At 39.7% G+C, this 13,006-nt stretch overlaps 1 protein-coding gene across 1 annotated transcript in view; it reads right to left on the bottom strand.

Annotated features, from left to right (window-relative positions):
• The window catches only part of LOC122558129 (mucin-6-like), a 189,202-nt gene that overhangs the window by 146,398 nt on the left and 29,798 nt on the right, over positions 1–13,006 (bottom strand). The gene's annotated exons all lie outside the window — the stretch shown is intronic.

Here is a 13,006-nt window from a genome sequence, read left to right as displayed (position 1 = left end):
CCCCCTCTCCGGCCTATCACCCTCACCCTCACCTCCTTCCACCTATCCTATTCCCAGTGCCCCTGCCCCAAATTCCCTCCCCCCTACCCTTTATCTCAGCCCGCTTGGCACACCAGCCTCATTCCTGAAGAAGGGCTTATGCCCGAAACGTCGATTCTCCTGCTCCTCGGATGCTGTCTGGCCTGCTGTTTTTTCCAGCACCACATTTTTCAACTATGCTCTATGCTGCATTTGCTTCCCTCATCCAAGGCATTTTATGTGTATAGTGAATACTTGGGCCCTAAGCATTGTTCCTTGCAGCATCCCCTTCATCACTATCTGCCATGCAGAAAGAGATCCATTTATTACCACTCTCTGTTTCCTGTCTGCCAACCAACTCTCAACCCATGTTAATATATATTACCGCTATCCCATGCGCTTTAACTTTGCCCAATAATGTCATATGAATGCCCTTATCAAAAGCCTTCTGAAAATCCAAATACACTACATCTAATAGTTCTCCTTAATCTATTCTACTAGCTAAATCCTTTAAAAAATACACCACTGGATTTTCTAAGCATGATTTGCTTTTATAAACCCATGCTGACTTTGTCTAATCCTGTTTTTATTTCCCCCATGTTCTGTTATCACATCTTTTATAACTGTTGCTAGCACTTTCCCCAGGACTCATATCAGGCTAATTGGTCTGTAATTGTCTTGTTTTTCTTCCCCTCTTTTTTAAAATTGTAGGGTTACATTTTCTATCTAAAATCAAAGAAGTTTGGAAGATCACCACCAATGTAACCAGTATTTCTAAGGCCTCTTCTTTTAGAACACTGGATATAGATTATCAGACTTACCAGACTTTAATTTCATTTATTTTCCAGCAGTATTTTTTAATTAGTACTGACTTTCTTCAATCCTGCCCTTTCACTGGACCCTTAGTTCTCTAACAATTCTATGAGATTATTTGTGGCCTCTTTTGTGAAGACTGACCAAACTATATGCTCAGTTCTTCTGGTATTTCTTTGTTCCCCACTATAATTTCCTAACTGTAAGGGACTTCAATTTGTCTTTTTTAATCATTTTCTCCTCACATATTTATAGAAGCTTTTATGGCTAGTTTCTACATTTCTTGCAATTTTATTCTCATGTGCGATTTTACCGAGCTGGACCAAATGTTTTGTACTCTTTTGCTGAATTCTAAAATGCTCTCGGTACTCAGGCTTGCTGCTTTTTCAGGTATTTTAATATGGTTCCTCTTTGATCTAGTACTACCTCAAATTTATTTTGTAAGTTATGGATCAGCCATCTTTCCTCTTTTATGTTTTGCCAGACAGAAGTAAGTAAGGAATAAAGTGCAATTCATGCACACATTCTTTAAATGGAACAATTACCTATCCACAATCAACATTTTTTGTAAGGTTCCAAATCTATCTTGCCAATCTTTCAGTCATATCCTCAAAGTTCTCTTTATTTAGATTCAGGAACCAAATTTTGGAATTGACTACGTCACTTTCCAGATGAATGAAGAATTCTATCATATTACAGTTGCTTCTCCCAAGTGAGCCTGCACAACAATAACAAAAACAGAAATTGCTGGAAAAACAATGCAAGTCTGGTAGCATCTGCAGAAAGAAAACAGATCACCCCTCATTCTTCAAAACCCTAGAAAATAACGGCCTAGTCTCCTCAATCTCTTTTCATAGTTAAGACTGGAGGATAGCAAATGCTGTTCCCTTATTCAAAAAGGGGAGTAGAGACAACCCTAATAATTATAGACCAATGAGGCTTACTTTGGTTCTGGGTAAAGTGTTGGAAAAGGTTATAAGAGATAGGAATTATAATCATCTAGAAAGGAATAAATTGATTCGGGATAGTCAACATAGTTTTGTGAAGGGTAGTTTGTGCCTCACAAAACTTATTCAGTTCGTTGAGGAGGTGACCAAACAGGTGGATAAGGGTAAAGCGGTTAACATGGTGTATATGGATTTCAGTAAGGAATTTGATAAGGTTCTGCATAAAATACAGAGGCATGGGATTGAGGGAAATTTAACGGGTTTGGATCAGTAATTGGCTAGCTGAAAGAAGGCAGAGGATGGTGGTTGATGGGAAATATTCATCCTGAGATCAGTTACTAGTGGTGTACGGCAAGGATCTGTTTTGGGTCCACTGCTGTTTCCCTCTTTTCCAAATGACCTGGACGAGGGCTTGGAAGGATGGGTTAGTAAATTTGCGGATGACACTAAGGTTAGTAGAGTTGTGGATAGTGACAAAGGATGTTGTAGGTTACAGAGGGACATAGATAAGCTGCAGAGAGGTGGCAAATGGAGTCTAATGTGGAAAAGTGTGAGGTGATTCATTTTGGAAGGAGCAACAAGAATGCAGAGTACTGGGCTTATGGTAAGATTCTTGATGGTGTAGATGAGCAGTGGGATCTCCATGTCCATATACATAGATCCCTGAAAGTTGCCACACATGTTGATAGGGTTGTTAAGAAGGCATAATGTGTGTTAGCTTTTATTGGTAGAGGAATAGAATTTCGGAATCATGAGGTCATACTGCAGCTGTACAAAACTCTTGTGCGGCTGCACTTGGAATATTGTGTACAGTTCTGGTCATCACATTATACGAATGTGGAAGTTTTGGAAAAGGTTCAGAGGAGATTTACTCGAATGTTGCCTGCCATGGAGGAAAGGTCTTACAAGGAAAGGCTGAGGGACTTGAGGCTGTTTCCATTGGAGAGAAGAAGGTTGAGAGGTGACTTAATTGAGAGATAATTAGAGGATTAGATAGGATGGACAATGAAAGCCTTTTTTCCTCGGATAGTGATGGCTAGCACAAGGGAACATAGCTTTAAATTGAGCGGTGATAGATATAGGACAGACGTCAGAGGTAGTTTCTTTACTCAGAGAGTAGTAGGGGCATGGAATGCACTGCTTGCAACAGTCGTAGACTCGTCAACGTTAAGGGCATTTAAATGATCATTGGATAGACATATCGACGAGAATGGAATAGTGCTGGTTAGATGGGCTTCAGATTGGTTTCACAGATTGGCACAATATCAAGGGCCAAAGGGCCTGTACTGCGCTGTAATGTTCTATGTTCTTTGCCTTTCAAATGTTGTTCATGTACATGCTCAATCATGTCTGCTGGCAGCTCATCCATTTGCATACAACCCTCTGTATAAAACCTTGTCCCTAGGTTCCCTTTTATTCTTTCCCCTCCAACCTTAAACTGATGCGCTCTAGTCCTAAATTCCACAAGCCTGGGAAAAAAAATTGAATGCATTCACCCTATCCATGCCTCTCATGATCTTATACACTTCCATAAGATTCCCCCTCAGTCTCCTACACTCTAAATAAAGAAGTCTTAACTTGTCCAACCTCTCCCTATAACTCAGATCATTGAGACCTGGCAACATCCTTCTAAATTCCTTCTGCACTCTTCCAGTTTAATAACATCATTCCTATAGCAAGTTGACCGAAACTGAACACAATACTCCACGTGCTGCCTCACTAACGTCCAGTACAACTGCAAACTAACTTCCGAACTTCTATACTCAATGCCCTGACTGAAGACCAGAGCGCCAAAAGGCTTCTTAACTAACCTGTCTACCTGTGACTCCACTTTCAGAGAACCATGCACCTAAATTCCAAGGTCCCTCTTTTCCACTACACTCCTTAAGGCCCTACCATTCACCATGAAACTCCTGTCTTGACTTGACTTTCCAAAACAGAAGACCTCACACATCTATATCAAATTCATTTGCCATTTCTCAATCCACTTCTCAGCTAATCAAGGTCCTGCTGCAATTTCCGATAACCTTACTCCTATCCACAATACCACCTATTTTAGTGTCATCTGCAAACTTACTAATCATGTATTGTAAATTCTTATCCAAACCGCTGTATAGATACCAAACAGCAATGAGCCCAGCACGAACCCTGAGGCACTCTACGAGTCACAGGTCTCCAATCCGACAAGCATCCATCCACTATTACCCTCTGCTTCCTACCATCAGGCCAATTGTGTATCCAATTTGCCAGCTCTTCCTAGATTCTATGCGATCTAACCTTCTGGAGCAGCATACCATGTGGAACCTTATCAAAGGACTTTCTGAAATCCATGTAGCCTATGTCTACTGCCCTGCCCTCATCATCCTTCATGGCCATTTCATCAAAGAGCTCTAACAAAGTTGTAAGGCATGATCTCTCAAGCACAAAGCCATGCTGACTATTCCTAATCAAACCCTGTTTTTCCAAATGCACATATCTTATTTGTCAGAATCATCTCAATTTACCTACCCCAGGTGTTCAACTTACTGGTCTATAATTCTCAGGTTTTTCTGTTCAGCCCTTCTTGAATAAGGGCACAACATTCACTACCCTCCAGTCTTCTAGCACTCCATCAGTGGCTAATGATTATGCAAAAATATCAGCTAGAGCCTCTGCAATTTCTTTTCTAGCTTCTTGCAGTGTTCTTGGATATATCTAGTCAGGAGCAGAGATTTATCCAGCTTCATACATTTTAATATGTCCAAAATCTCCTCTACTGGGATATGGACTGTCCCCAAGAAATCACAACTAACTTTCCCAAGTTCCCAAGTCTTCATGTCTTTGTCCACGGGAAACACAGAGGAAAAATATTCATTGAGCACCTTGCCCATCTGCTAGAGCCTCTGCAATTTCTTTTCTAGCTTCTTGCAGTGTTCTTGGATATATCTAGTCAGGAGCAGGAGATTTATCCAGCTTCATTCATTTTAATATGTCCAAAATCTCCTCTACTGGGATATGGACTGTCCCCAAGAAATGAAGTTGACAAATGTGGTGCTGGATAAACACAGCAGGCCAGGCAGCATCTGAGGAGCAGGAGAATCGACGTTTCGGGCATAAGCCCTTCTTCAGGAATGAGGCTGGTGTGCCAAGCGGGCTGAGATAAAAGGTAGGGGACAGGAAATTTGGGGGAGGGGCGCTGGGAATACGATAGGTGGAAGGAGGTGAGGGTGAGGGTGATAGGCCGGAGAGGGGGTGGGGACGGAGAGGTCGGGAAGAAGATTGCAGGTCAAGAGGGCGGTCCTGAATCCGAGGGTTACCCAAGTTCCCAAGTCTTCATGTCTTTGTCCATGGGAAACACAGAGGAGAAATATTCATTGAGCACCTTGCCCATCTCCTGTGGTTCTACACATACATATCCACTTTGGTCCTTGAGGGGTTTCGTATTCTCTTTCTAATTATTCTTTCTCCTTTAATACACTGAAAGAACCTCTTTGGATTCACTCTAATCTTCTCAGCCAAACCTATCTTGTGCCCGTTTTCATTCTCCTGATTTCCTTCTTCAGTAATCTCCAAACTTCCCTATATATCTCCAGGGTTCCATTGATCCCAACTTCCTGTACCTGAGCCATATGTCCTTCTTTTTTTCTGGTCAAAGCCTCAATATCTCTTGTTATCCAGGGTTCCCTATTCCTGTCAACTTTGCCTTTCACCCTCACAGAGACATATGGACCGTGAACTCTAGCTATCTCACTTTTAAAGGCCTCCTACTTTTCAGAGGTCCCTTTGCCTGCAAGCAAACTATTCCAATCAATCCCTGCAAGCTCATGTCAATTCCATTAAAATTTACCTTGCCCCAGTTTAGAATCTGAACCTGTGGACCAGTTTCATCCCTCTCTATAACAATTTTAAAATGAATAGAACTATGGTCACTGGTCCCAATTTTTTCTCCCACCATCACCTCAGTCACTTGTCATGGCCTATTTACTAAGATTAGGTTGAGTTTTGCCCCTTCCCAAATAGGACTCTCTATATACTGCTTGAGGAAACTTTCCTGAACACACTTAACAAATTCCAACCCATCTAAGCCCTTAACGCGCTGCCAGTCCCAGTCTATGTTAGGAAAATTAAAATCCCCTCCTATGACAACCCTATTGGTCCTGCAAGTCTCCCCAATCTCCCTGCATATTTGTTCCTCTAATTCCTGTTGACTATTTGGGGGCCTATAGTACAACCCCAATAATGTCATCACACCCTTCTTATTTCTTAGCTCCATCCACAGTTATTTCATCTCTGACGACTGCTGTGATACTCCTTAATCAAAAGTGAAACTCCCACTCCTCTCTTTCCACCATTTCTGTCCTACTTGAAGCACCTATACCCTGGTACATTAAGCTGCCAGTCCTGTTCCCCCTCTTAGCCATTTTTCTGTAATGGTTATAATATCCCAATCCCACATATCTATCCACACCCTGAGGTCATCGGCCTTACCTGACAGTCCTCTTGCATTGAAATAGATGAAATTTAATCCAACAGGCATTCCTTGCTCCCTACTGTGCTATGTCCGGACCTGTCTCTTTACTAAAGGGATGGTGAAGAAGGAAGGGCATTAGATTTTTAGGTCATTGGAACAGTTTCTGGGGTTGATGGACTGGACTGATTTTACCTGAACTGGACTGGGTCCAATATCCTTGATAGGAGGTTTGCTTGCACTGTCGGTAAAATTTTAAACTAATTTGGCAGGGTAATACAGCACTCTGTAAAACTTGATGGAAAGTCGGGTCAAGGTCTGACCAGATATAGAAAGAATGCTAGGACAATCTGTAGGTGCAGAAACATGGGCAGGATAGGCATAGGGGAGTCCAGAAAACTAAACTGCATCAATTTTAATATAAGGAGCTTGACTGGTAAGGCGGATGAACCTAGAACATTAATTAGTGTGTGGGAATGTGATATTGTTGCTACCACCAAGATATGATTGAAGGAAGGTCAGTGGTGACAGCTCAACATTCCACATAGAAGCTTCAATTATGATAGCAGGGACTGGAATGTTAGCAAAGTGGTCGCACTGCATTATTAATGAATGAAAACATCACTGCAGTAATGAGTGACGATGTTCTGGAAGGGTCTTCAAATAAGTCCATCTAGATTCAACTTAGAAATTAAAGAGGGGCAATTACTTTGCTGGGATTAAATAAGAAGTTACATAACACCAGGTTATGGTCCAACAGTTTATGTGAAATCATAAGCTTTTGGAGAGCTGCTCCTTCATCAGAGGAGTTGATGGGATTAGACTACAGGTCTCCCAACAGTCAGAGGGAGGTAGAGGAGCAGGAATGTTGGCAAATCACGGAAAGTTGTGAAAGAAACAGAGTTATAAATATCAGAGATTTCAACTTTGCTGGCATTAACTAGGATCATCTTAGTGTGAAAGGATTAGATGGAGTGCTTGCCTTTACAAGCCAGGGAATGGAATATGGGAGCAACAAAGTATTTTTATAACTTCTTAAAACACTGGTTATGTCACAGATGAAATACTGTATCCAATTCTGGTCACCACACAATCAGAAGGACATGACTGCAGTGGGGTGAATTTTTAGAGAAGATTCTCCAGAATATTGCCTGGAATTAAAATCTTGGTTTTGAGGAGTGACTGGATAGGCAGGGTTTGTTTTCCTTGAAGCAGAGGAGGCTGAGGGGAAAATTTGAATAAGGTACACAAAATTATGAGCGGCACAGACACAGTAGATCATGGGAATTGTTCTTCCCATGGCACATGCATTAAGACCAGAGGGCAGAAGTTTAAGGTGAGGAATAAGTGGTTTAGAGAAGATCTGAGACGAAAAAGCGTTCATTCAGAAGGTGGCAGAAATATGGAACGTGCTCCCTAAGGAAGTGGCAGAGGCACAGGCAGAGGCAGGCACTCTCAGAACATTCAAGAAACATTTGGATGAACACTTAGAATGCCATAGCACAGCAGGCTATAGACTAAGTGGAGGTAATTGGGATTGTTTGTCGGTCAACATAGACATGGTAGACCAAAGGGCCTGTTTCTATGCTTTATGACTTTATGATAGCCACCATTAGGAACTATTCTGCATTTGATCTTCTTGCCAATGTAGATAAACTTATGCACAATTGGCTGAAAGTCTGAACAGTGTGATGATGTTGCTCTTTTAACAAGGTTATGTTGTCCTTGTTTTATTTTTCAGCAGGGTCATAAACGCAGAGGTTCCGGGCTATTGGTCTGAATGGGTGTTAGGGTTAATTTGATTACAGCTAACAGATATTACCTCAGGCAAAAGGCTTTCAGTTTTAATTTAAAAAACACTTGTGCAACAAAAGGGGAGTGGCCAGTTCTCCTAGTTCAGCTTTTCCCTGGTTCAGTTTGTTTTGGTTTTAGCAGTCTGGCTGTTCAGAGCAAGCAGTTGGTTCTTTGAGGCTGCTGGTTAAGGAAACAGCTACTGAATCTCTCTGACATCTCTCTCTCCTGTAAGATCCTGTGTTTGATATTATGTTTTTTGCCAAGTGGTGTTTATGGGGATTGTTGCAGAAATTTAGAACAGCATTATTAAGTTGGGATAATCTATTGCGTTTTCAGATAGGTTAATTCATTCTGTATTCTGTTCTCTTTTGTTTGTGTTTCATTCAGTAATCTGTCAATAAATTCTGTTTTGTTTAAAACCATTTGCATCATTCCTGGAATATCCACTTTACACCTGCTCAAAACAACTGGAAAAGTTAGGATCTGAGCTACCTTCTTGAAATGTTTTGAGGGGATCTGGCCTGTTCCATAGCAACAGGGTCAGAAATAGTTTCAGACATCAGAGTAAAAAATACACTGCTATCTTTACAATTTTTTTGCAGGGCAGATTCCTGGACAAGAGCCACCTGATATGAAAAAGGAGACCTGTACAAGCAATGTTGAAGCTAGTAGCAGTAACCACCATTGTTGAAGGATTCTAGGTCAGTGCTAGGGAGGGAGGGGGACAGTATGGTTGCTCAGTGGTTAGCACTGTTGCCTCACAGCACTAGGGAAGCAGGTTCAATTCCATCTTCAGGTGACTGTGTGGCATTTGCTCATTTGACCCATGAATGCGTGGGTTTCCACCAGGTGAACTAGTATCCTCCCATAGTCCAAAGATGTACAGGTTAGGTGGCTTGGCCATGGGAAATGCAGCATTACAGCGATAGGGCAAGGGAGTGGGTCTGGGTGAGGTGCTCTTCAGAGCATTGGTTGGATTTGATGGTCTGATTGGTCTGGCTCAATGCGGTAGGGATTCTATGTTAGATGAGTTGGGCAATCAACTTAATAATTATCCAAGAGTTTGAGTGGGGCTTGAATCCTCTAACTTTTCCTGAGTAGTTAAGTGAGTTTAAATTCTTCATATTGTTATTAAAAGACGTTAAGAATTCTACCATGTTTTTGCCATTTACTCCACCTCCCTAAATCCTCCTAAAGCCTCTTTGTATTTTCCTAACACACATTCCCTCTTAGCTGTTGATTCTTCAGATGTGAATATATTATACTATGTTCCCACATCCTAGCTATTGATGCAGATTGGAATAGTTGGGGGTCTAATATTGATCATTGCAAAATCCTACTCAACTTGAGAATAATCCGGCAAAAGTGAGTATTGCAGATGCTGGAGATCAGAGTAGAGAGTGTGGTGCTGGAAAAGCACAGCAGGTCAGGCAGCATTTGAGGAGCAGGAAAACCAACATTTCGGGCAGGTCTTTTTCAGCACGACACTCTCGACTAAGAATAACCAGCTGACTCATATTCAGTTTTCTGTCTTTGCGTAAATTTCCAATCTTACGCTGATGTAAGGTGTGTGAGTTACACATATATTAATGTAATTTATTAATTTATTTTAAAGATTGGATTTTGAACTAAGGAAATTGGGTTTTGGTCTCTCTGTATGAAGGTGTACAGGTATTAACTTGTCAGTCTTTCTTCAACCACAAATGTTTGAAAACAGTATGAAAGATAGAGAGGATTCCTGAAATGATAACAGAAATCAGCTTGCACAGTGAGAGTTTTATAATCACAAGGAGTAAACAATTGAAATGTTTCAGCCTGTTTTAGGTTTAGAAGAGTCAGAAATTCTTTTTGTTTTGCTTAGGGGAAAAGCCTACAGCTTGTGAAACTTTTGGTTTCAGTTTACAGAAGTTCTTGTCAAAGTTTGAAGGAAAAGCATGAAAAAAAAGTTTCACTTGGAGAAAGTAATTGAATGAGATCAGTTCGAAACCCTATTGTAAGGGTTAATTTGAAAATTCCAGACAAAAATATTCAGTTAGAATCCTGCGAGGATTATAAAAAGCTACAAAACTCCCAAGCTCAGTTGTAAGAACAAGAGACCTGATAGCCTCTTGCTCTCAAAACTAGGAATCAAAATGTACAATTAAATCAAATCTGTAAATGTGACAGAGAAGGGTGCACTCTTAGCTCAATAAGATTGCATTTTTACCATGTTTCAAAATCTTTTGCATTATGATATATGTAAATAGCTTGATTTATTCTATTTTATCTTTTTTTTGTGTAATAAACTTCTGTTTTGTTGCTAAAATTGAATATGCAACATTGTGTTGTCTATTGCTCATAAATCCATTTACTTCTAAATGCATAAAGCTCTTGCCCATGAGAATCTTTTCCAATAATTTCCCTACCACTGAAGTGACGCTCATAGGCCTGTAACTTCCGAGATCTTCCCTGTTATACTTCTTAAACAATGGAACAACATTGAATGTTCTGGGGCCTCATCTGGGTCAAAGAGACCCAGTGCTCCAGCAATTTTTCTTTTGCCTCCCTCAAAATTCTGGGCTAGATCCCATCAGGACCCAGGGATTTATCTACCTTTATACTTTTTAAGATGCACACCAAGTTTCACGAGCTAAAATCTTTCCAAAGCATTCCCTAACTGCTGTGAGTAATCTCCTTTGCCAAGGACAGACTACATTGAGACGTTACTCAACTCAGGATTTCTTGGAAGTGCCCAAAAAACTTTCTAAACTTTTCAGTTTTTCTTAGTTAAAACTAATTCTTGGCTATTCTAAAGCCAAAAGCAACATAATACTGATCAATGTTTTCACACTCTCACCATATGCCTACACAATACAAATAACCCTCCTGTATTACTCCTGGAGGGGCATGTTAGTTAAAAAAAATCATGGTTCTGGAAAAACTGACCTAGTTAATTATGAACCCCCTTTCCACAAACCGACTAACATCTATATTCCTCCTTAAAAATTGTTCTTACATAATTTAAATGTTATTCGATTGAAAGTGACAATGAAAATTACATCCATGACTCTTTATTTTCCTTTTCTGTTATATTAATCTTTTCATTGCTTAAACACTCCATAACACCCTGTAGGTTAATCCACTCATTTACTGCGGTTGAGTCCTTCATCGCACATGTCATTTTGATGAATGTTCACTACGCTCTAGTCAAAGATTCTGTTTAAGTCTGGTACTTAAAAATTAATATAATAGTTGATATTAAGAAGGAATTTTCCAAAGACTCTGGTGATGGAATGGAATGGGACATAACTTGTTGATTCCCACCCCTGTTCTCAATGTCCTGATTTTGATTAAATCAGGACAAAGGTTTGCTTACTGCATTGTAGACATATCCTAGGCCCTTGTACTTCTCATGAATTTAGACCAATGTTTCAAGGTCTCAGAAGGAGTTGTAAACCTTAGATGGATCTAAAATGTTCTGAAAGGTACCTTCAAAGGTTTTACCTATGAGTCCTAATACTAATTTATGACTCACCCATTTCCAATTACCTTTCATAACATTCATGCTGAACAGAGGCCTTCAAATCACTCCCTAACCAAGCTTCTTTTCACGCGTCAGTGGATACTCATATCCTCCATTTCTGCCCACACTCTCCACCAACCCTCAGTAGCACTATATACTCTTCATGCCAACTCATTGTACTTCCATGTAATTTCAACCATAATATGAAGAAGTAATCCACTGCATAGCAACAATGGCATGTGTGGACATACTTAAATATAGCCACTCCTATCTTCTTAAAAATGTTCTGCAATGGCGCTATAAAAATATCAATGACCCAGATCTGTAAAGTATCAGTAACAGAAACAAAGAACATGCTTAACTTGTATAAATAAATACTGAGCCATGATAAAAATAGATTACAGAATAAAAGGGTGTATATCTATTGATTCAGCAATGTTTTTCTTTTTGTACATCTATTTCATCAAAGAAAGCATTATGGAGGTCTGGGCTCAGCCAAACCGTATTATGTATGCTTGGCTGAGAGTCCTCATTGCTCCTAACAACAATCATAGCTGCCTTAAAATATCTCCTTCATATTTCAGAAATAAAAGTACTTAGCTCTGATCCGCCAATTACCTTTTAAAATACATTGTAGTTCATTGATTTAACAAATACCAATATCTCGAAATCAATTAATGTGTTTCATTTCTTATTCCTTCAACCATAAACAAAAAATCATAGTTTGTAAACTCCAGTTCTGTTGCCTGATTAAATTTAATTATAACCCCTTACAGAAATGCTTCTTTTTTTCAATTTCATGTATTATTGCTTGTTCATAATTAATTTGAGTATTACCTGTGCAATGCAGACTGTGTGTTTTATGTATATTTTAATAATTTATTTAAGTTTGGGTTTTGGTTTTGAGTTACTAACATGTAGGCTTCCTGTGTTACTGAAGTTAATAATTACCTTGTATTTCTATGATCACAGTAATTTCTTTTCAAACTTTTTTTGAGGTATAGGTTTAGAATTAATGAGTTGTTTTTCTGTACATTCATAGGGTTTACGACACAATAATATAAATAAGCTCTAGTTTGGAAGGTTAAGGATGTTTTTTTCAGTTTAAGGATAACACCCATAGTTTTGAGAGAGGGCTATACATTAGGTTTTGAGCAGTCCTGTGCTGTCCTTTGGTGTAGGTGTTTATACAAACCAGTGCTCTTTTGAAGGTAAGTAAAACTTGATAGTTTTATAGCAAAGAGTTAATGTTAGGCTGAGACCAGAAGTGCTGGGATAAAACCCCGAAGAGTCTACTTCAATCTGAGCATATTCAAGTTAGGTGCATAAAAAATTCCAGAAAGAAGTTATGTGCAATTGCAGTCTAAAGGTTGAAGTGCTTTAAGCCTATAGATATGTGACAGACAGGCAGGCCTGCAGATGTACTATATGAGTGATGATTTGGGTATTATGCATGGTATGTTTTTGGATTTTGTACTGGAGTGT

The sequence above is a fragment of the Chiloscyllium plagiosum genome, chromosome 16 (genome assembly GCF_004010195.1).
Source record: "Chiloscyllium plagiosum isolate BGI_BamShark_2017 chromosome 16, ASM401019v2, whole genome shotgun sequence".
Classification (NCBI taxonomy): domain Eukaryota; kingdom Metazoa; phylum Chordata; class Chondrichthyes; order Orectolobiformes; family Hemiscylliidae; genus Chiloscyllium; species Chiloscyllium plagiosum.
This window is presented reverse-complemented; position numbering and strand designations above follow the sequence as displayed.